This window comes from Chamaea fasciata, unplaced genomic scaffold, assembly GCF_029207755.1.
Source record: "Chamaea fasciata isolate MVZ Bird 193981 ecotype frontalis unplaced genomic scaffold, bChaFas1.0.hap1 SCAF_9, whole genome shotgun sequence".
NCBI classification, from domain to species: Eukaryota; Metazoa; Chordata; class Aves; order Passeriformes; family Sylviidae; genus Chamaea; species Chamaea fasciata.
The window spans coordinates 8,825,282-8,846,354 of record NW_027094094.1 but is presented as its reverse complement, the minus strand read 5'-3'; the positions used below and the strand labels follow the sequence as shown (position 1 = coordinate 8,846,354).

The 21,073-nt window shown below is 42.7% G+C and overlaps 1 protein-coding gene across 2 annotated transcripts in view; it reads left to right on the top strand.

Moving 5' to 3' along the window:
- VTI1A (vesicle transport through interaction with t-SNAREs 1A) overlaps positions 1-4,864 on the top strand; it is a 266,853-nt gene extending 261,989 nt beyond the window's left edge. For both annotated transcript variants that reach the window (XM_066190922.1, XM_066190923.1), the window contains one exon: positions 1-4,864. This exon is cut by the window's left edge and continues 6,543 nt beyond it. The gene's annotated coding sequence lies outside the window, so the exon portion shown is untranslated.
- The last annotated feature ends 16,209 nt before the right edge of the window (positions 4,865-21,073 follow it).

The following is a 21,073-nucleotide window of genomic DNA, read 5'->3' as shown; positions in this document are numbered from 1 at the left end:
TTCTTAGAAGGAACAGGCTTATGTCTTTGCTCTATCTCATCTGATGAATTTTTCTTCCTATGCCCTGCCAAGTTGGAGCCTTTGACCAAACTCAGCCAAGTGTAATAGGAGAGCAGAGCTCTCAAAAATTTCTTTCGGTTTCAGGCAAATCAGCAGCCAAGAGGAGAGATGTCCCACTGGTGTCCTCACCAAGAGAGGCTGCAGCGTGACATCCACCCAAATTGGACACTACCTGGGAGGAAGAAATTATAAATGCTTCTCTCCCCAGGAAAAGCTCACATCCCATTTAGATACTAGAGAATCCAACCCTGAGGAAACAAGGCCTCATTAGTGTCATTCCTGGAGGAACTGCTTAATTAAAGGACAACAGAGTTGAGAGCATTGTTATGTAGGCCTTTGTTCCTTACACCTGGTCATTTCCATTGATGTAAAATGTCATCTTTCTGATCTGGTAGCATTTTGCACCCACTTTAGACAAGTCTTCCTGGCCAGCCGAGGAGGTGCAGAGCAGGGAAGAATCAGACCTTATTACCGAGGTAATTATAGCCTCACCTACCCATCAGGCGAAGGGTGTACACCTCTATTAGCCAGGGCTCCCACAAAGAGAACAAAGGCTGGCTGGAAAGTGGGAGCCACCCAGGGAGCATCCCTGTGTCCAGCTACAGCACTGTGGGGCAGCAGACCTGCTGGGGAGGTCATGACCACAGGCTCCTTGCTTGCCTCTCTCCTGCCTGCTTTCCTGGCGTTAAATCCAACCTGTCTCAGCAATACTGGTCAAGGCCATGAGATGGGGAGACTAAAACAGGGAACAGGACCATCGCCGAGGAAATCAGCTCTCAGTTAAAATGCTAAAGGAGGTAGGGGGTGGCTTTCAAAGCTTGTCTCAGCAACTAGCCTAATTCTATTTTCAAAAGCCACTGTTGAGTGCTTTTGAAAATTTCGTCCTAGATGCTTGGCTGAAAGACCTTAACCAAAGATTTTTTTTTCTCTGTTATATGAAAGCTAAATATAAACCAACGTTATTGAACAAAAACCTAACAAAACCCCTGTTGCAGGTCTAGAAAAATCTTTACTCAGAAAATCAAACTATTGGAGACCAGCATCTGAAGTGTCCTTCAAGTCTTGGATGCCTCTTGTTTTGTGTAAACAGTTTGGCGTACAAAAAATATATTTCTAACAGCAAACATTTGCTTCCTGTTCTTTTTGACTTTTGCTATTTGCCTTTTGTTCTCCTGCCCTCAGAAAATCAAGACCTGAGTGTCTCCAGATGAGCAGCTGAACTTGCTTTAGTGGATCAGTCTATTTTACCCGTACAAGTAGGTGCATATGTGTGTCTGCTGTTAGAACAGCAGCATCTTAACGACTTTTCTGCTGATCGCCTCTGGACCACAGGCAAGTAATAAAGCTGGCCTGTGCCTCAGTTTACCCACCACAATTTCATTAATGCTAACCTACCTCACGACGTGGTGTAATGTTTAATATATAATGTGCTCTGTAATCCCTGGATTAAAAGTATTATGTAAGTGAAAAGCACCCATTTGATGTGTATGTAAATGCTGCAGTATTATAGGTAGGAGGGTCATTTGGGTGTAAGTGTAATACAAGCGCTGGCAAAAGGCAAAAGGGATTCCATTGTATTGACTTATTTTTAAAGAGCTTTTTATTTACTGAAATGCTCTGGACACCCTGAAAGAGAGACATTCCTCACTAAGCAGCTCTGCTGTTTCATCTGTCTTGGAGTGCTTTGATAAATGGATTGAAACTTGTCAGCTTTTCCTGTAGTTTCTGAGACTCCCTCTGGAAACTGTGTTGAAATGTTATTATTGTAACTTCTTAGAGCACTACTTAATGAATTGTAACAGATATCCCTGTGAGTCCCGTGGATACTGTGAGGACTGCACTTCCTCTCCTTCCCACTGCAGGAGCAAACCAGTGCCACACAAACACATGGCGCAGAGTGCTCATCCCCAGCCACCAAAAGCAGCTGGTCTGTCACGGGGACAGCACTTCTCACCTTCATAAGGCTTCAGCCCCTGCCGTGTGTCCTGGCTGCATGGTCAGCAGGGCTCCAGGGATATAGGACATAGCCAGACATCACTTGAGTGAAAGATTAATTTGATCTTTTAAGAACCTTAAGGAGGACAACGAATTAGTGTGGGGTTAGGTCAGTGTTGGTTATTTCCTCTGTCTCTAAGATGAGCTGTTTTGGCTTTCACACAGTGCCTGAGCTGTCCTGTAGCTTGGACTGGTGACTTAAGTGCTGTTGGACAGTCTGAACTCACACGACCCACAGGTGTCACCTGCCCTCAGAGCAGCTCGCTCTTTCTCAGGCAGACAATGGTTGCATGGTGTTACCACATGGGCACATGAGATGGAAGGAGCAGGGTGTGGCACCTCCGCTGAAGCATGGGACTGACCCAGTAGATCTGCTTGAGGAAATCTGCAGAGAGGGTGGTCAGAGGTGCCTGACAGGGACATGTCTATGGTGTGGAACTAGAGGGTAGAAAGAAGTCACCCATCTTGGGGTCATCTTGGACCTCATTAATGCCCTACTGTGTTGTGTCCCACAGTGGAGCAATGGGATGCCATGGTGACCTCTTATTTCTTACCTCCAATATATTCAAAGGAATCTTGTTCCTCCTCTGCTCTCTCTCTGGAGGGGTGGTGTGACCCCTGATGCACTTGGTTTAGCAGCTTGGTTGTGCTGGATAGGCTTGAAGATCCTTGTCCTGATGCAAGGGTCACTTCAGAGTTTAGAATTTTTTTAATTTTTTTTTTTTAACCTTCTCACTGGGTTTCAGTTATCCTTGTTTTTTGTAAGAATACAAAACTGAGCTGTTGATACACAGGTTTTCATGAGGTGTGAGATGGCCAAATGCACACCCCCCCACAGCATCACTGCTGTGCCCCTTGCCCTGCATGGTTTGCCCACAGCAGACAGTGCTGCCCATCTCCATCTTCATTTTCTCCTGAAAAGTAAATGTGGCCTTTCCCTTGCCTCCAAACATGAATGTGGGTCATCCTGAGTGAGCTCTTCAGGAAGAGAGGAGGGAAATTGTGAAGGAGGTCATGGCCCACGAGGTGTAGAATCACAACTATGAGGTGACTGGTTGTAGGTCACCTCTACCCAGCAAGGCCTCGGAGGTGCCTCCATTGCCCTCAGTACTTTGAGGCCATCTTTGATTGTTCTCAGCCTTTTATTTCACTTTTTATTAACATTTTACATATTAAAATTTGTGTAGGCAGCCAGAAGAGAGCAGCATCTACACAATACTTGATACAATGGAGAGTATTAGGAATCAGTGGCTCAGTTCTTTGGGACCTGAACTGTGGGGCTGTGGGGGTGGTAAAGTGTCCTTTCTTTACACTACATTTTAAAGGTACTTCCAATTTCTTTCTGTGTGTCCTCACCAAAATACAACCTGTGTCCAGTACTGACTTGTAGTCTCAGCCGATCGTTTCAAAAAATTAAATATAACCAGGGTTACCTTGGAGTTTTTGCTGACCTGTTCACATTTGCTTTTAAAGCTTCTTCCCTCTTCTCAACCAGCCCAAACCTCTTAGTTCCCATACCTAGGTACAGTGATGCCAAAGTAAGAAATTATTTTCAAAATAACCACTACTGATTTGGGATTTTTCAGCTGCCCTTGCGTGAAATTCCTCCAGTATTTTTATTCCCAAAAGGAATGCTCTGGGAAGCAAACCTGCTTAAGTTGCATCTGTTTATTCCTCCCAAAGTGAAATTATCCATGTCCTCTTTTCCCCCATGAGATCCTGAAGGAAACCCTCTGCACACACACATTGACACATCTTTGGTGCATTCCACACGAGCCAGTGAAATTACACCAGAAATATGAATTTAGCCCACACAGTGTGTGCACGTGGTGCTGTCCATACAGGCCATACACAGACACACCCTGGCAAACCCTCCCGTTCACATTTCAGAATAAGACATTGGAGACAGTGTGATTCCCTTCATGACTGTGTTCTGTACACTTTTCTCAGAAAAAAGGGGTATTCTGTGAATTGTACCACTTTGTAAAAATATTTGACGTGGGTTTAGTTGTTTTGAATATTGAGGTTTTTGAAATCTCAGTAATTGTCATGATTGCTGTGTGTAATAGAAATTAGAAGGAAGCCTGTGTTTTGGCTTTGAAGCTACCTACTTCTAAGACTACATTTTTTTAAGTTTTCTTTTTAATGTGCTTCTTCGTGCCCCAGCTAAACTTTCCCCAGATTACGTGTTAGCTATCATAGCTGTTCTATAGTTAGATTTTAATCACCCTCCGTACACAGTAATGTTAAACACTGAAAGAGCTACTAATTAATCGCCTTTCTGTATGTAACAGAGAGATAAATATCCATCCCGGAGGAATTGTAATTTCATGGTTTCTAATGATGGTTAGATTACATTATCTGGATCACTTAGGCTGTGGGTGTCATAAAAAATGCTCAAAGTCATTTATATTCAGTTTAATTTTTTTTTTTAACTTTGTAAGCCTGAGAAAATAATGCGGTGTTAGCAAGTCTGTTTCATATTTTAGTTAAATATACCTTTGTTGCACTGACTGAATGGATTCAGATGACAGTGACAAACTCAGTTCTTTTCTATTTAACATGCACCTTCTGCAATCAAATTAACAATGTACAAATCTTCATCAGGCTGCTGCAGATGAGTCTGTTGAATTCCTCAGCGTTGTTGAGCTTTGGGGAAAGGTCTTCTTTTTGGATGTCCATTGGCAATGAATGTTTTCTGCTAATTCTTGTATGTTCTGTAAAGTCTCAGTTGTCAGTCTTGAACCAAGGATTAACTGGACTTTGGGGTTGTGTCAGGCTGTGGCTCAAATAAAATAATACAATCCAAGAGCAGTGTGAACCTCTCATTTTCCCCTCCCCGCTTCTAACTAATTGGAGTGCCTGCACGACTTGGGCTGCTGCACATCTGCAATCCACATCACACTTAAATTTGGTAGCCACAAGAATATTAAAAAAAAAAAAAAAAAAACAAACACCAAAAACAAAAACAAAAAAACCAACAAAAAAACCTACTCCATGTGTACATTGTAATAGCTAATAGTTGCATATTTTGAAATTCTGCTCATTCATATTTAAAAGGCTGAGTCTTCTTTGAACTGCTGTGTTGGAGGGGGAAGTTAATTGTTTCTGAATGAGGATGATACTCCCTTTCCATATCAATTATGTGTACTGCTTCGAATTATCAATAACGCTCACTCCCAAACTCCGCTGGCCGCGGGTCCGCACCAGGCACGTGCGCTCGCACCAAGCTGCCGGAGCTCCAGGGCTGCAGCCGCTCCCTGCACCCGCTGGGAGCCAGACCTGGGAGGGAACCCCGGAGGAGCAAGGTGAGCTAAAGAAATGCGGTATTTCCAAGAGAGAGTTTGTCACCAGTTCGCTGAAATTGCTTCTGAAGTTTTGCTGGCGACTGTTTTACATGTCTGACTTGGTGACGGAGGAACTGTACTGTCTTAATAGAGAACTCCAGAACTTCAGAAGGGTTTCTCCTTGTTTGAATGCACAGCACAGTGAATTTGTACCCACAGAGCATTCACCACTTACATTTCAAAACCTACAGCACACTAAACGTGAAACTTTTGTTCAAATTTCAAGGATTTTGATAGCCCAAGTGAATAGACACTGCCTATTGATTTTTCCCTTACAATGACTCTTGGATAACCTATTTTCTCATTTATTTTTAACGACAGCTCATGAGATTTTACAGCAATTCTGCCCAACCTCCTAATATCAAAATCCCTCCTTGACCCTGAAAATTGTAATTCTGCTATAGATCACAGCTGCTGAATATTACCTTTTACTAAGCTGGTTAAATAAAATATGTCCAAATCACTAGATCCCACAGGCCATGACTGCAATTCTAATTATACAGGGTCTGTATTTCTGCTCTACAGTACAGAAAAGCACAGCTTTCTCTGAGTCCACACCAAAGTGTGGGAATCCAGAATATTGGTTCTAGTTTTGAATTTGAAAAAAAAAAAAGAAAAGTTACACTGCTCTTCAATGATTTTCCTGTAAAACTTTTACAAGGGAACCAAACCCTTTTGATGTCTTCCATACAATAAAATGCTGTGTAAGTCTGGAGGACAGAAGCATGTGGCGAGAATTTTCTTGTGTCTGGGGGATGGGTGTATTTGATGTGTACCCATTTCAAAATCAAAAAAAAAAAAAAAAAGTCTCACACTACTCTTAGGCTGCATATTCTGCACAATGGCACAGGAAACCAGTGTAAGGAAACTAATTCTGGCCATTAAACATATCCTTTCCCCTCCCACTGCTTATTCAAAGAGTGATCACATGCTCCCTGCTGCAAGTTACACCTTTATAGAATTTAGATATGGAAGAATACTATTAGATTAGCCATTCCACCTACTGATGTGGGATTGTTCCCTGGAGAACCTTATTCATTAGTGCATCACTGCCTAACCTTGTGGGCACACCGTGCCAAGAACATCTTGGTTTTGTTCTGCTTTTTCCTCTTGTCCTTTCCTCCTGGTGTTGAGGGCTGAGGGGGTAGTTTGTTGAGGAGTACGGAGAAGGTGGGATTCTTGTTTCACAGTCAGGATGGTGGTTTGGATGCTTGAGTGTGTACATACTTCCGTGGATGATAAGTTTGTGTATTTTTTTAATTAGTATCTAAGTGGCAGAGGACCAGATGGGGGGTGATCTTATTCAATATAATTCATTGTAAGATCTTCTGGAGCCCAGTGGTCTACAGCAAATTACCTTCATGGCTTGCCCTGATTCTGCAGTGTCCTCAGATGTAGCTTCCATTTTACTTTCTGCTTTCACTCTTCTGCGAGCAGATGGAGCCAAACTTTTAATTGCTTCTCTGCCAGGGAAGGCAGCTTGGCATTTTACTGCTTTTCCAGGAGAGAAAGTTTTTCTTTCAGTTGTTCTTTGGTCTGATCCCATAAAACTCTGAGCTTTCAGGGCAGCTGTGGGTGCTTGGCATGTCTCACAGTAGTGCCGGGTATCAGGGCGCTGTCAGCTGGATTTCCTACTGCAAACTCATCTTCTCAGAGCTTCACTTGTACCTTTTGTTCTGGTAACTTGTCTCAGCAATTCCCCTATCCAGAAAATGAGGATCTCAGCACCAGCCCCTCCTCTGGGGTCAGCCAGTGATATTTTACTAGCCCGATTCAAACCTGCTATTGAAGCACCTTCAGTCTGTTCATTTAGGCGAGTTTATTTGTTCCTGCCGTGTGGCAGCTGCCACCTCTCCCACTTTCTGGGCCCCTTTGGCACACTGCAGCTGTGTCTTTCCTCCTTGGGCCATCCACACCTGCACTACCCCCTCCAGGCCTCTGCAAGGCTTCCAGAGGTGAAACCCGGATCCAAAGAGGTCTGCACACAATCAGACATCGGCTGACCCCAACAAGGGCCATCAGGAGACCAGCAGAGCCCAGACCAGGGACAGGGAGCCATCACCAAACAGGATAGACTGCATCCTTTGGGGATGCACTCCTGCTTTTTCTGAGGACCTGGTCCTTAGACCTTCCCTTCGGTTGATGGAGACTGGGAAAAGTGAGGGAAAGGGAGGGGAGCAAAGGCAGCCGCTGCCATTCTGCGGTTCCAAAGTTCTGGTTTCCACCCTCAGACTATAATAAATGGCTGCTGAGTTACTAGACATGGAGCTAAAGTCTGTAGGGTGAATTTTCAGAGCAACGCACAGGAAATTATATGCACAATTACTGTTGTTAACAGAGCCTGGGCATGTAACTCCCTGCACAGCAGGCTGGAAATCTTCCCCATGCATGTTTAATGGGGTTTGGGTTGCTACATTCCTGGGGCTGTGTCCCTTTTCTAATGCCTACTGTCCTGAATGAAACAAAGGAAGTACTGAATGTAGAAGAGGTTTTATTCTGCTGTTAAAAATAATATTCTCTTGATCTGCAGTTTTCCTCTAATGCCAAAGCACTTCTTGCCTCACTCAGTGATCCCTTAACCTTCCTGTTCTGTGAGAAAAAAAATCACATATTTATTTATTTATGTATTTTTCTTCTTCTAAATGTGTTCCACATAATGCAGTCCTCGATGTTCATACAAATGAGTGTATACATGTTCACGCAGACAGCACAGTTATTCTAGTGATGGATGTCGTTGAAAAAAGTGTAGGTCAAAACACAGAAAATATCTGTCTAAATCTTAATTTGTAAATGCTCCTGAGTAAATACAATATTTGCACATCTTCAGAGGAAAATGAATTTTATGTGCCATTTCACTAATCAGGCATGTATTTGAAGTGCCTCCCTGCTCAGGAGGTTATTAATGTGATATTTAAACTTCAGTACATTGTAAACTTGGAAGAGTCTGTGAATTTGGGATGGTCTTTTGCTTCCATGCTGTTTATTTAGCTTTATGTACTGTAATTGTTTTCTTCTTTCCCATGAAGAAGGTCGTCATCTTCTGCACCTAGATCAATCGAAATGGACTTTAATTAACTTCAATAAAAATTAAATTACTCCTCTAAACTAACAGTTACTCTAACTAAACTAGCAGCAATAAGGAGCTTATATTTGCAGCTGTGTCATCTCATTGACTGAAATATTCTTCTACCACCCAGGGCTCAACTCTCCAGCTTTCTGCAGGGTATGAGGCCAGAAAGGTGCTGTAAAGAGAGACTAGAAACACCAAAGTAAAAACACACATTAAAAAAAAAAGTATATATACGTAAAAAATACATCAAATACATAGTCAAGTTTCTGAAAGGTTTCAATCATTCTAAAATTGCACATGATTGCTTTTAGACTCCCCAAAATGCTTTCATCTAAAAGCAGAAAAAAAGTGTAGTTTTAAAAGCATTGTCGGGGCATGTCTAATAGATTTGTCTAACTCTCTCTGTCTTGATATACGCAACAGAGTTGATTGTATTCTCCTTAGCACAGATCTTGAAACTGTAAATAAATTTTTGAAGTAAATAGTCATGATAATTGTTTAATGAAGTATCACACACCAGCAGTTTTGAATACAAAAAAAAAAAAAAAAAAGTTCAAAACTACTGTGCGGTGTCTCTTTTTACTGGAAATGGGCTTTTACTTTTAAACTTCTGTTATATTTGGAGAGAAGCAATCCCACCGAAAATGATACCACTACTAATAAGGAACATATTATCTTTCATGTGGGTATTTTTTTTCATGTTTAAGGTTTCTTTGTTATTATCTCAGTAGCAAGACTCTCCACAGTCTTAGGCAGAAAATCAAAATATGCCTTAAAGCAATAATCTTTTAATAAGTATCAAATGTCTTTCAATGAGATAAAAGAATTCTCTAGCATACTTATACACACATACCCACACACACACACTTCACTATTCATCTTATTTTACACCTTTTCAACAATATTTTTGGAAATACTGTTTTTCAACCAAGACTAAACCCTTCTAAGAAATCTTAGATAATTAAATTTCTAAATGCTACTAAATATTTTGCTAAAATTGTTTTCTCCAGTTGTTGGACCTCCTTGTCCTGAGGGCTTTGGGAGATGGACCATCTTCCGTGGCCTCAGATATTTCCACTGGCCCAAACAGGGATGTTACTCCAACTTCTTTAAGACACCAACCTGAGGAATTAGGTCTTTTTGCACTGATATTTCAGAAGTCCAGGATTCACACAGCCAAAATCAGGGGAGATGCTGGGAGCCTGCAAAACTCTGCTAATGGACACAAAGGGGCAGTGGGCCTCATCGCCCCGGCCCAGACTGGTCCCACACAACTTTAGTCCTGATCCTGGGAAATGCAGCTGGAAGGTGAGTGAGCTGAGGAGCCTTCTCAAGGCAGCAAGGATACACGGACAAGATTCCCAAAATTAGACTGGGGACATGCCCTGCCAGTGTCCTGCCAAGGAGGACAGGGATGAGCAGCAGCAGGGGGAAGTGGAAGAGGTCTGGATGTCAGTGGTGAGAAGCACAGATTCCTTTGCTACTCAGGGGAAAGAATATTGCATACTCTTACCTCTCGTCCAGCCTTAGGGTTTGACTCACCTGTTGAGAGGAGAATATTTATATTTTTATGTTTATATTTATCTGTGTCCAAGGTCAAATTGCAATGCAGACTCCTTGGTCCCACTGCTTCCCTGTGGCTGTGGCGCGTGCAGGGCCGTGCTCACTGGGTGCTGCTGGAGGGCTCTTTCTTTGTGCTCGGTCTCTCCTCCTCCAGCTGAGAGCCTAGAGTATTTTCACCCAACAGAAAGTAAGAGTGAAGGAGAGGAGGTGCTGCACTGCAGAGTGCAGAGGTTCTGTATTCTCCAGTAACCTAAACTGGCCCTTGACCGAACCAGGAAAAAGTTGGGGGTTTTGTAAAATGGCCGCTCTTGCACCTCAGCTTCGGTGACAGCAAGCTGCAAGTTCTCTACATGCCACAGGTTAAGTTGTCAAAGTTGTTCTCTTCCCTAATGCTTCTTATGACAAATACTCCTAATTGCTTCTTCCTTTCATACTTTTCCGTGCCTCCTGGCTAAGACATCCGTCTGTAGCCTTTACGGTTTGTCTTTGAAAGCTTGGCCTCAGTTGTGTCTATCTGTGTTTTCTGTTCCTTTCTAGCTCGAGCATCCCCTCCCCATCTCCCCATCCCTGGGCGCCTGCAGAGCAACATGCGGGCACCTGCCAGCTGCTGTGGAGACTGAGCTCTCCCCACCTTTCCCCACAGCTGAGAGGATTGTCGTCCTGTGCTGTCTACACCTCGTGCATAAAGATGCACAACTTCCCGCTCTCTGAATAACCCAAAGCACGCCTGCCACATTGGTATGCCATCAACCAGCTACTGAGGGGAAAAGGCAGTGAAGAGGAAAAAAGAAAATGAAACCAAACGTGGTTTGTTTCTTTTTCAGAGGTGGGTCCGAATTTTGTAGCTCCTGAGCCAGACCTCCCTAATGTGTATGGTGGTGCTAATTTGAGTTGCGAACTCATGATTACTTATTTAAGAAATCTACACACCAGTGTTGCAGGAAGGAGACTTTGAAAGCCTTTTAAGTATCTTTCTCATTAATTTACTTAATCCTCTGATCTTTCCTTCTTTTAAGTTGTTTATTTTTAAAGGAAAGACAAAAGTGAGCTGGAAAGCTTTGTTACTAAAAGAGAAGTTTTAAAATCTGTATGGGATACAAAGTAATTAAGGGAATATAAATATAGGTGCAAACAGTACACAAACACATGGATTTGGTGTGCTGGGAGAGTTTCCTCCGCCAGCTTTAAAGGGAAGCAGTAGTAAGGGTAGCAGAGTACGGGTAGCAGACCTCTGCCTCAGCCAAAGTAAAACTTTGCTTTCTAATGTTTATTGTCTTTCTTCTTTTAAATGCTACAAGACATGAAAATAAAAGGGGTTTTGTAGCATAGAAGGAGAAACCTAATTCCATATCTGATGAGAAGTTCAAAATTTTCACAGTATTTTTCATTCTGAGCAATTTTATGACCATTTTCAAAAGTGCCCTGACATCTCAGATTCCTGCACTTCAGGGTGCTCCGCATGAGATGTGTAAGGAGATTTCTTTTTCAGAAAGTAAGTTGCTCAGCCATCTCTGCAAAGCAGGTCCCTCCACTGTGCTCAACACCCAAAAATAAACCACCAGAGGCACCCAAATCCATTCTTTTCTTGTAAAGATTTTACTCAGCTAACTGGGACAGGGCAGGCCTGAATTTTGGATGAAAGAAAACTTAGATGAGCAGGGAAGCTGTTCCCCAAGGACTATATCCTCAGTGATACTATGAGCCAGCAACCCCCGTAGCTTTCAGCATCTCTCATGATCAGACTGGATGTCTTTTGCCTGAGGCTGAAAATCTCTTCCTCTCTAAAACCAAAGAGATGTTGGCTGTGAGTTATGATTAGTAATAGAGTCCATTTGTGGTGAGGTGGGGGAAGGGGAGATGATGGACCCAGAATCATAAGACTTTATGTGCTCGATTTATTTCCAAACGAATGCAGACGACTGCCCTGCTCTGGGTAGTTTACTTATTGAGGACAAAAACAAGGAGAGAGCACAGGCAGAACAAACAAACAAATTATATGTAAGTAGTTTGCACTCTTTATAAGTGACATAATTGAAATACAGCATGTTGAAGGATAAACTCAGGGAGTTACACTGACTAAAAGGCCTCCTGGAAGAAAGATCAAAATTGCTGGCTTGTCAGGAAAACAACCTTGAGTGAGCACATTGGCAAAACAAAGTGGGAAGATATCCAAGTGCCTGCTCAGAGCATCAGCACCCAACTCCTCTCACCCACTGTGGAAGAGGATGGGAGCAGGGTGGTGCTGACAAGGGTGTCAGAGATACTCCTCCAAGATCAACTCTCACCAGCATGTCTGGGTGAGCTGCTGAATGAAAATGTTCCAAATTTGGAGGCCCTGAGAGGGGGTAGGTTATGTTTGGCCAGGCTCTAATTGCATCCTTGCATTACTATGCAATTAATTGCTGCCGTGGTCTGCTTGAGAGGAGGGAGTGTGCCAGCTCCATTCCTGGGCAGCCCCGGAGGCTGCAGGAGCTCACGGCTCTCGCTCCAGGGGGTGACCTACTCGGATGGCTCTGCGGCTCTGCTGCCAGCCCTGCTGGCAGTACTGGTCTTCCCAGGACGATATGCCTTCCTTCTGTGGTGTGGTTCTCTTAGCAGGCATTAAAAGTTTCAGAAATTGCATAGGAAATGTAGGGCAGGGAGAACACATGGATTTTCAATGATTTTGTGTTTCTTAGCAAAGAGATGACTGCAGAAAAAAATGCAAGCGCAGTTTTCCCTGACATTTTGTATAACTGTTTTCAGTGCATACCTCAAAAGGAGGCAGTGTCTTGCAGAAAATACAAATAGTTCCCCTACAGAAGGGAAAAGAAGAATAATTTTGCTCTTGCTTTACAGATCACTATAGTTCTGATGTCAAGAATAGAAAAGAAAAATAGCACAAATTCCTGAAATTCCAAGGAAAAGCAGTGCTTAACCCCCAAATTGGGATGTGCTTCTCATTTCTAACATGTCTCTCACTAAATTCTTGCCTGTAGAAGAGAGATGAAAAGGATGATGACAAATTTATAGATCCCAAGGTCTGATTGCCAGTGTTGGCTTCAGTGACCAAATGGTATCATGGAGGTCTGGGGCACAGAGAGTGGGTGCAGAAGAAGGAGGCAGAAGAGAAGCTCCCCAACACTGAATAGTCTGTCCTTTGCTTGCCTTGTTTAAATTTGGCAGCAGCACCAGGGATTTTTTCCTGAGTCTTCCTGAGGTTTCAGGTGTAGGCTGGCTCCTGGATTCCGGCAGGAGATTCCTTTTATTCCTGGCCATCCTCCCAGTCTCCTGGGGAGCCACTGCAGCACACAACTATTTTTCCAAAGCCTGTGAGTGGCAGACAACCCTTGGCCAGTCCAGAGGAGCAAGCAGTCTCTGCCAGAGCACATCTGGGTAAAAAGTAAGAGGGTAGGCCTGGTTTGTACGTCTTTGCTTCATCTGGAGACCCCACCAAGGGCAAAAGGAGCTCAAGGTTCCTGTGCCTGGGAGTTCCTCTGTCCTGGGCACCTGGCAGCTGGTGCCACTTCATGTTGCAGGCAAGTGGTCTATGAATCACAGAATCATGGAATCATTTAGGCTGGAAAAGATCTTTAGGATCATTGAGTCTAGCCACGAAGAACCGGTGTGGTCTGATTCCAGTAGTTCATTTCTTCCCCTGTTTAGCAGAACCCCCTTTGGGTTATGGACAGTAAGGAGGTTCAGGAGGAGGACAATCAGATGGGTGGGGGACATGTCAGGTTTGTGGGCTTCAATATTTATTTTATTTTAAATATAAACATTTGCATAAATATAACGCTATGCTGAAAAAAACCCAAACCCTGTGTAGTGCTGCCTTGGCGTATAAGACTAGACACACAAAAAAACAAGGTTCCCTGGTTACACTGGGTGGGACCAGCTGGCACTCAATCCCCTCATGTGAACCTAAAAATACTCATAGGTCAGGGCTATGAAAGAAAAGAACCTTTTTCCCAGTCAAACCTTTTTGTCAAGAAGTTTTTTTTGTCAAGAAAAAGTTTTATTTATTCTAGTGGCTGAATTACTGCACAGAGAAAGTCCCCACGGTGAAGCATTTTCATTATTGTTCCAGGCTAAGGCACCAAGAGGATCCAGATCACTCCTTTGAGAAGATGCTGGTGGCACTGGGCTTTTAGTAGGGATTTATGCCACCTGGAACAAGTAAACTAAGTCCTGCAAGTTGAGCATCTTAGCCAGTTGTCACCCACAACCTACCTGAGAGCTAAAGCTCTTGCAACAGCTTGGCAAAGTTATCTCAAGTTTTAAATTATGAGGAAAAGTGTGTCTTTTCTATTTTAACAAGTTTCTTTGGGGACCCTTTGGTTAGCTATTTTTCCTGATGTGTTTTCACTCAGCTGCATAAATGAGCCAGGCACACATTTAAGTTTGGTCCATTTATCCATCTTGTAATATTGAAGTACCCCATGCAGATGATGAACAGCCTGGGCTGGCCTGCTGTTCTGCCTCATCACCCCTTTTGGAGCACAACCTGTGCAAAGGATTTGAGGTGAGGGAGTCAGTTTTGCCAGAGAAATGATTATCTTAGGGTTTGCTTTATGGAAAAGAAAGGCGGAGAATTTGAGAAGGGACTGGATGTTCTCCCGACCCTTCCCCACCCCACCCGCTGCTGGTGGGCTTTGTGCCTCCCTCCACACCACATGTGACTCGGCCCCAGCAAACTCCAGAAGCTGGAGTCCTTTGACTAATGTGATCCTTTCTCTTTTGTACCTTCTCCAGAAGACACACACGCATCTCAGCCAGTGACTGTGTCTCCAGAAGGGCTGAGCTGGGCACCTCTCCAGAGGCAAGGCCAAGTTACGCTTGGGACGGAAGGCAATAAAGCCTAAATAGTGTTTCCCTTATGTTTCTCATTCACAGCCTGCCTTAAATCATTTGTAACAGGGCTGGGGGCGAAGGGGGACGATATTGGGATTGTGTGCAGTCAGAATGCCAAGAAGTGTTTTGCCTTCCCTGGAGAGGAGCTCTGTGGAGCCTTGCAGGGTGTGATCTGTTATTTGGTAATGTGAACACAAGGAGCAGGAGCACAAGCAACGTGCACAGCAATAGCATTAGATCAGAGGATTTGGACTTTGCTGTACTCCCACACCCAAGTCAGTCACAAAAATACGCGAGCATACATTTGCAGATGTGCATGTGCATCTGCTCACAAAGGCTGTTTTGGTTGGAAAAAAAAGGGAGATGTTTCTGTAAAATAATACACTTTTCAGGAAATCTAAAGTTTGCTGTGAGCACCAGGGCCACCAGACCAAACTTTCTGTGGGAGCCTGTGTGAGGTCTCTGCTTTGGACTCTCTTTATTGTTGTGGTGAAATGGAAGTAGGTGCCCCACTCACAAGCAGGGCATCGAAGTACACCACTTGCATAAGGAGTTGTTCAATTTTATTACTTTGGTCAACTAGATTTGCCCACTTTGCCTTGACTCTCCTCTGTACATGTGTCCATGACAGTATCATGCAGAATAAAAAGGTGCCACCTTCTCTGCCACACTTTTGAACCAATTTGTTTAAAGGTTAATGCATAAACCCCAGAAACAGATGACAAATTTTGCATAAAAGGCAAAATGGAATCTCCTTCAGGAACTTGCCAGTTTGACCATTTAGGAGTCTGGATGGGTATTGATTTGAGGCGAATATTCTAAAGTTTGCATTACCCTTTGAAAAGTGTTAATGTAGTTCTTGTCACTTTAAATTAACTTTAGATGAGAGGGACTGACAGAAACATGAAGATGTGTGAACTATATTTGACTGATATTCTGTCAAATATTGCATGGGGTTATGATCCACAACTTTTCCCATCTGCTGCTCAAACCTGAATCCTTGAATGCACAATGGATTAATTACCATATTTTGTTCTGATTTCACTTAGTAGTATAAAAGACTGTGAATGTTAAATGTACCCTTACCTGCCTTCTTTTTCTAAGGGTAAGGTATAGAGGAGGGAAGGCAGGGTGTTCTTTAGCAATTTTTTTACACCCACACAAAATGATTCCTAAGTGCACCTCTTCTCAAATAATTAGATTCCCAGACGTTAACCAGAGTAACACAGCACTCAGAATTTCATTCACTCCTTTCCTTGCGAGACTTTCTTCCCCCTCAGTAATAAAAGCAGCGAGTGCTGATGTAGCACATTCCATCCACTGCGCTTTACAAGCAGCAGTATAATTACACCCAGCTCTGCCATTTGCCGTCCCCGCTGAAGGATGAGGCGTGGAGCACCGGAGGTCAGCGCTCTCCACTGATGTTGTGTTTCCTAGAAGGCCTGACATTGATTCCCCAGTACCACTTGCACATCCCAACAACTCAGGCTGACACTCGGTAGCCAGCCCGCCCCTTTCTGCAGCTGGACACCCAGAAAGCGGGATGTCTTAAATTAAAGGCTCCTTTGAAAATAGGGGCTGTATTAACTTGCCCAAAATACCCCAGTGTTCCCGCAAAAAAACCTCAGGCTTTAGTAAAAACTCTTTTTTTCTCCTAACCTCCTCCTTTCCTACCAGTACTATTTGAATGAGTTGAGTTATTTTGACTTTCAGCTGAAGGAATAATGTCAACTTTTGTTGATGTACCAAATAAGTAAACTCTGGTAATAGCTAGTTCCCTCATTTCACAGAGTCCTTAACACATGTATCTCTTGAGTATTTTTTTTCTTTAAGAGGACACGGTGCATTACAGTTACATCCTGGGTTATATTCTGGCACTGCACTGCTTAACAGATAGAAAACATTTCTATGTGTGTTGGGTTGACTCTAACATTCCTGTGTCAGTGAGAGAGTGTGGTTATCCAGAAACAAGCAAACTCAATGACGGTGTGAAAGGCAGATTGAACATATGAGGTCAGAGAGACTTGTAAAATGGAGAAACAAACCTGGTTTTTATTACAGTGAGGTCCCTTCTGGAAGAACTTAATAATATTACACTTGGGAGTAATTGTGAACCCAGTTCTGTCTTTTATAAGTTTTGTCAGGTTTTGGAGATTTAAGAATAACATTGCCCTTCTCCAGTACTAGAATATTGCATAGATTCCTCAGACATATCCATAGCCAATCCTCTGTACCTTTTTATTTTCCAATACTTTTTTAATATCATTATTCTTTCTTCATTCCTTTTCTTATGAAATCTCCAAGCCTTGATTTGGGGGCTCTTTGGTCCAAGTTTCTTTCTGTGATTACCAAAGGTGAGGCTCAGCAAAGGAAGGTTCTACATAGGAGATACTTCTGGTTGATCTGGGAGAAGTTCGGCTATGAAGGTGCATGCTTATCCTTCATATCCAGTTAGCTTTTTTCCTGAGGGGTGAAGAGGATAATATTATGTGAACTCAAGAGAGGAAAAGGGGGACTTGAGATACTCATTGAATAGATTAAGTTCTCACTCTTTGGCTGGAAATTAATCCTCAGACTGAGTGCATTCCTACCCTCTTGCAATAGCAAGTAGGTAAATGCCTACCAATATTGTCAAGCCCAGAGCTTGTATCTACAGGACACCTAAAGGACTCAATAACTTTTCAAACTCTGCTAGGAAGCACTTGGCTGATAGTTCCACCCAACACCAACAAATGCTCAGGTGGGATTTTGGAAAATACTCATCATTGAATTCACCCTGCTTTGGTTAAGCCAATCCCACTGAAAACTGATGCCTTAAACTCTACTGGAGGGTCAAAGGAGAAACCTCCTGTTTTAGTGCCGCTTTTCGACTTCTCTTCATCTAGCAAGCATCTGGCCCAGTTTAATGATCTTTGTTCTGAGTGGTATAAAGTCATTAACAAAACCTTAATGGGGACAAGGGTTGCAGCATTGGACCTCTATTTGGAGAATCTAATCCAAAAGGAAAAGGTATGATGTTTCTTGCAAGTGACATAAAGATTAATGAGGGATAGACAAATGCCCTTGTTCCAAAGTCAGCAAAAAATAGAAGGTTCTGTTTAAACCTTTCAAAATGAATTACAGTCAGGTGCTGACTATCAAGAAACAAAATGAAATCTGAATTGAAGAGTCTGGAATAATTTCTCTGGGTCTTTCCCCAAGCCTGTCACTCTTTTCTATGGATATGAATATTAAGGTGTAACAGAGTCTGCAAATCTACACGTCCTGAGCTTGTGAGGCAGGCTGGGGACTCAAAATACTCACTTGGGAACTGCAAACATTGTTGGATATTTAGAAAATACTGGTATTTCAATCTGATTAATGGATGTAAAAGAGGAAAACTTTTTGTATTTTTACACCTTTTTTGGAGAGTCCTGTTTTAACTCTAAGAGCTGGTAGAAAAAGGGATCTTTTTGCATATGATGAAGGATAATTATTGGAAGTTACAAAGATTTTATTTTAGCAAGGCAGTCAGGGTTGCACTTGAATTGTTTTGTCAAGATAAGTTAATATTCACGTTTATCTTGCAAAAATACAGATTGTGCTTGGGTGGGTGCTACAAATATGTTGTGGAAAGGGGTCAGAACAGTTTCAGAAATGTATAGTGGGACAAGTCAGAGGCAGGTGAGAATGAAAACCAAGTAATGCTGCTGTGCATTTTTGAAGCAAACCACCAGAACACTGTGCATCAGCTCTTTGCTAAAACTTTATTTTTAACTAATTTTATAGTGTTTATAATATATAAAGCCCTGGTGTTATTCAATATACAATGCTAGCAAGTTTCAAGTGATTAGATCTCTTCTTTGAGGTGGAGTTAACATGTATCTGCCAACAGATATGGTCAAGTGCTGTACTGTTTGCAAAATGCACTTTTAGTTGTCCTAACATTGCAAAATATTTTGTTAGTGCCATATTTTCAAATGAACAATTGCTTTCCTTAAAAAAAGACAAAAAGCCAATCTTGTTGAATACCATTTTCTAAGTACAAGTTATCATGTGAAACAAGAAATTACTCTCACTTTAGTAAACTCTTAGGCAGAAACCATTGACCCAGCCAGCTCTAGACCATGCAAGCAAGTTTATGCACAGAGAGCAAAACCAATAAATGCTCCCACAAATTACTTCGGAGAGAATTCCAGGCATTTTTTTCCTTCCCTTCCCCTCTTTCCTCACCAAAGCAGTGTGCATCCTGACAAAAGAGAAACCACAGAATGTGCAGAATGTCAACAAGGTCCTGGAATCTGATTCCCACTAGCTTTACTCAGCTTGGAGTCGGGTACATGCTGCCCAGAAGACCAGACAATAGGTACATTCCTTCTCCCGAAGAAGTACAAAATGAGGCATTTCCTCCACATGTTTCCCTGGCCCATCACAGGACATTCAGAGCATGTGGAGCTCATGCTCACCTACAGCAGTGCTCACACCAACCCGCTGTGTGTTGGCTACACCCACTGCATGCTCATTTTAAATTCACAGTCAAGTGAACATTCATTAAACCAGTTGTGGACAGGTGGTTTTTGCATTGGAAACATGTGAAAACATGTGTTTTCTATGTTGTTTTTTATATGGAGGCTTGTGTCCAACGACCTAATTATTTTTATTCAAGTATTACATCACTCTCACTAGCACAAGCAGAGTACCAGCACCTGCTCTTTGCTACACTCTCTTACGTTTTCTGTGTCCTCACCTATCTTCCAAAACAAAGGGGGATCATTCTCACCATGAAGGAATTTACTGAATGGTCTCCATCTGTACCACAGCAGAGACACAAGCCAGTGTAATCAGTTCTTTGACTACTGATGTTAGCTGAAGTAACTCATGCTCCTGTACTCAAAGTATTCATTTTAAACCCCTAAAGACCTCCAAGAAGGAGCTGCTGCACATGAGCAATCACAGACATTTTGATACCTTTCAACAGGACTTTCTCCAGATGACCTAACAGTCCTTCCTCTTTTAAAAATCTGTGGTGTTAGAAGTGCTGATTTTTGTCAACATCTTGTCGAGAGAAAAATTTAGAGGTAAAAAAAGATACATTAAATATTCACCTGGTTTTCTGCAGCCATATTATTATTTGGAAAATCTCTCATATGATATCTGAAGACAAGGAGGAATTTGTGATGTTATTCCTGCACTGCCTGCCAGAGAACCCCACATCAAATGAACAAGGTAGAACAGAACTGTGTGAAGGACTACACATGCCAGCTGAGCTATGGCTTGTAGAAGGACCCACCCACCCCCCCAGCTTCCATTCTTTTTTTTCTGAACAGCATCGTGTCTACCGTCATTCTGCTTTTCCACCTGCAGTCACTCTTGAGTGTGCACCAGGCCCCCTCCTGCAGCCACTCTCATTGCTGTGTCCCATGCTCTGCTTTGTTCCAGAAATTCTTGCACTCATGCTGGCAACTTCTCCACCCTTGAACTCCCTTTGCACTTGTGTCTTCAGTTTTTCAGTCCTCCTTCTGTGTCTTGTTCTTTAGGGACTTCATCTGTGTTTGATTTCAGCTACCATCCTTGATTTCCTGATTCCTCTTTCCACTGTGACTTTTTTCCTTCTATCCAACTTAAAATCTCATAATTTCTTTGGGATATCTCTTTATGGTATCCAATAAATAAGTTGGATTTAATCTGGACTGCTCTCTCTTAAAACCCTGCATCCAAGTTATCTTGTTTGGCACCTTCTGCACAACTTCTTTGAGATACTCTTGTCCCAATCAATTTGCTTGTTGAAGATCTTCTCATCTGATTACAAGACCCCTTTCTCTGGTCTCACTCCATATCTCCTCTCATACTTATTCTGAATGGTGTCCATTTTTCATCACATGGATCCTATCAATTTTTGTTTTGCCTTCCTCCACTACCTTATTTATTGTAGCAAATAGCAGCTGTTTGCTTCTGCCTTCAGTGCCCTTCAAGGTTTCTTCCCCCTCCATCCATTTCCCATTGTTCATTTCCTCAAAAGCAGCTCTTGTTCCAGCTGGTCTGAGATGTCCATGCCCATAGCTGTCCTTTCATGCTGGCTATCTTTTCATCCACATTTCTTGAGAAGCACTCTGCACACCTTTGCAATGCTGCTGACTTGTTCACTTTTCAAAATCTCCCTCAGCTCGCCTTTGACTGGACGACCACTGAAAACTCAACTGCACTTCGACTGTCCTGTTGGCAGTGC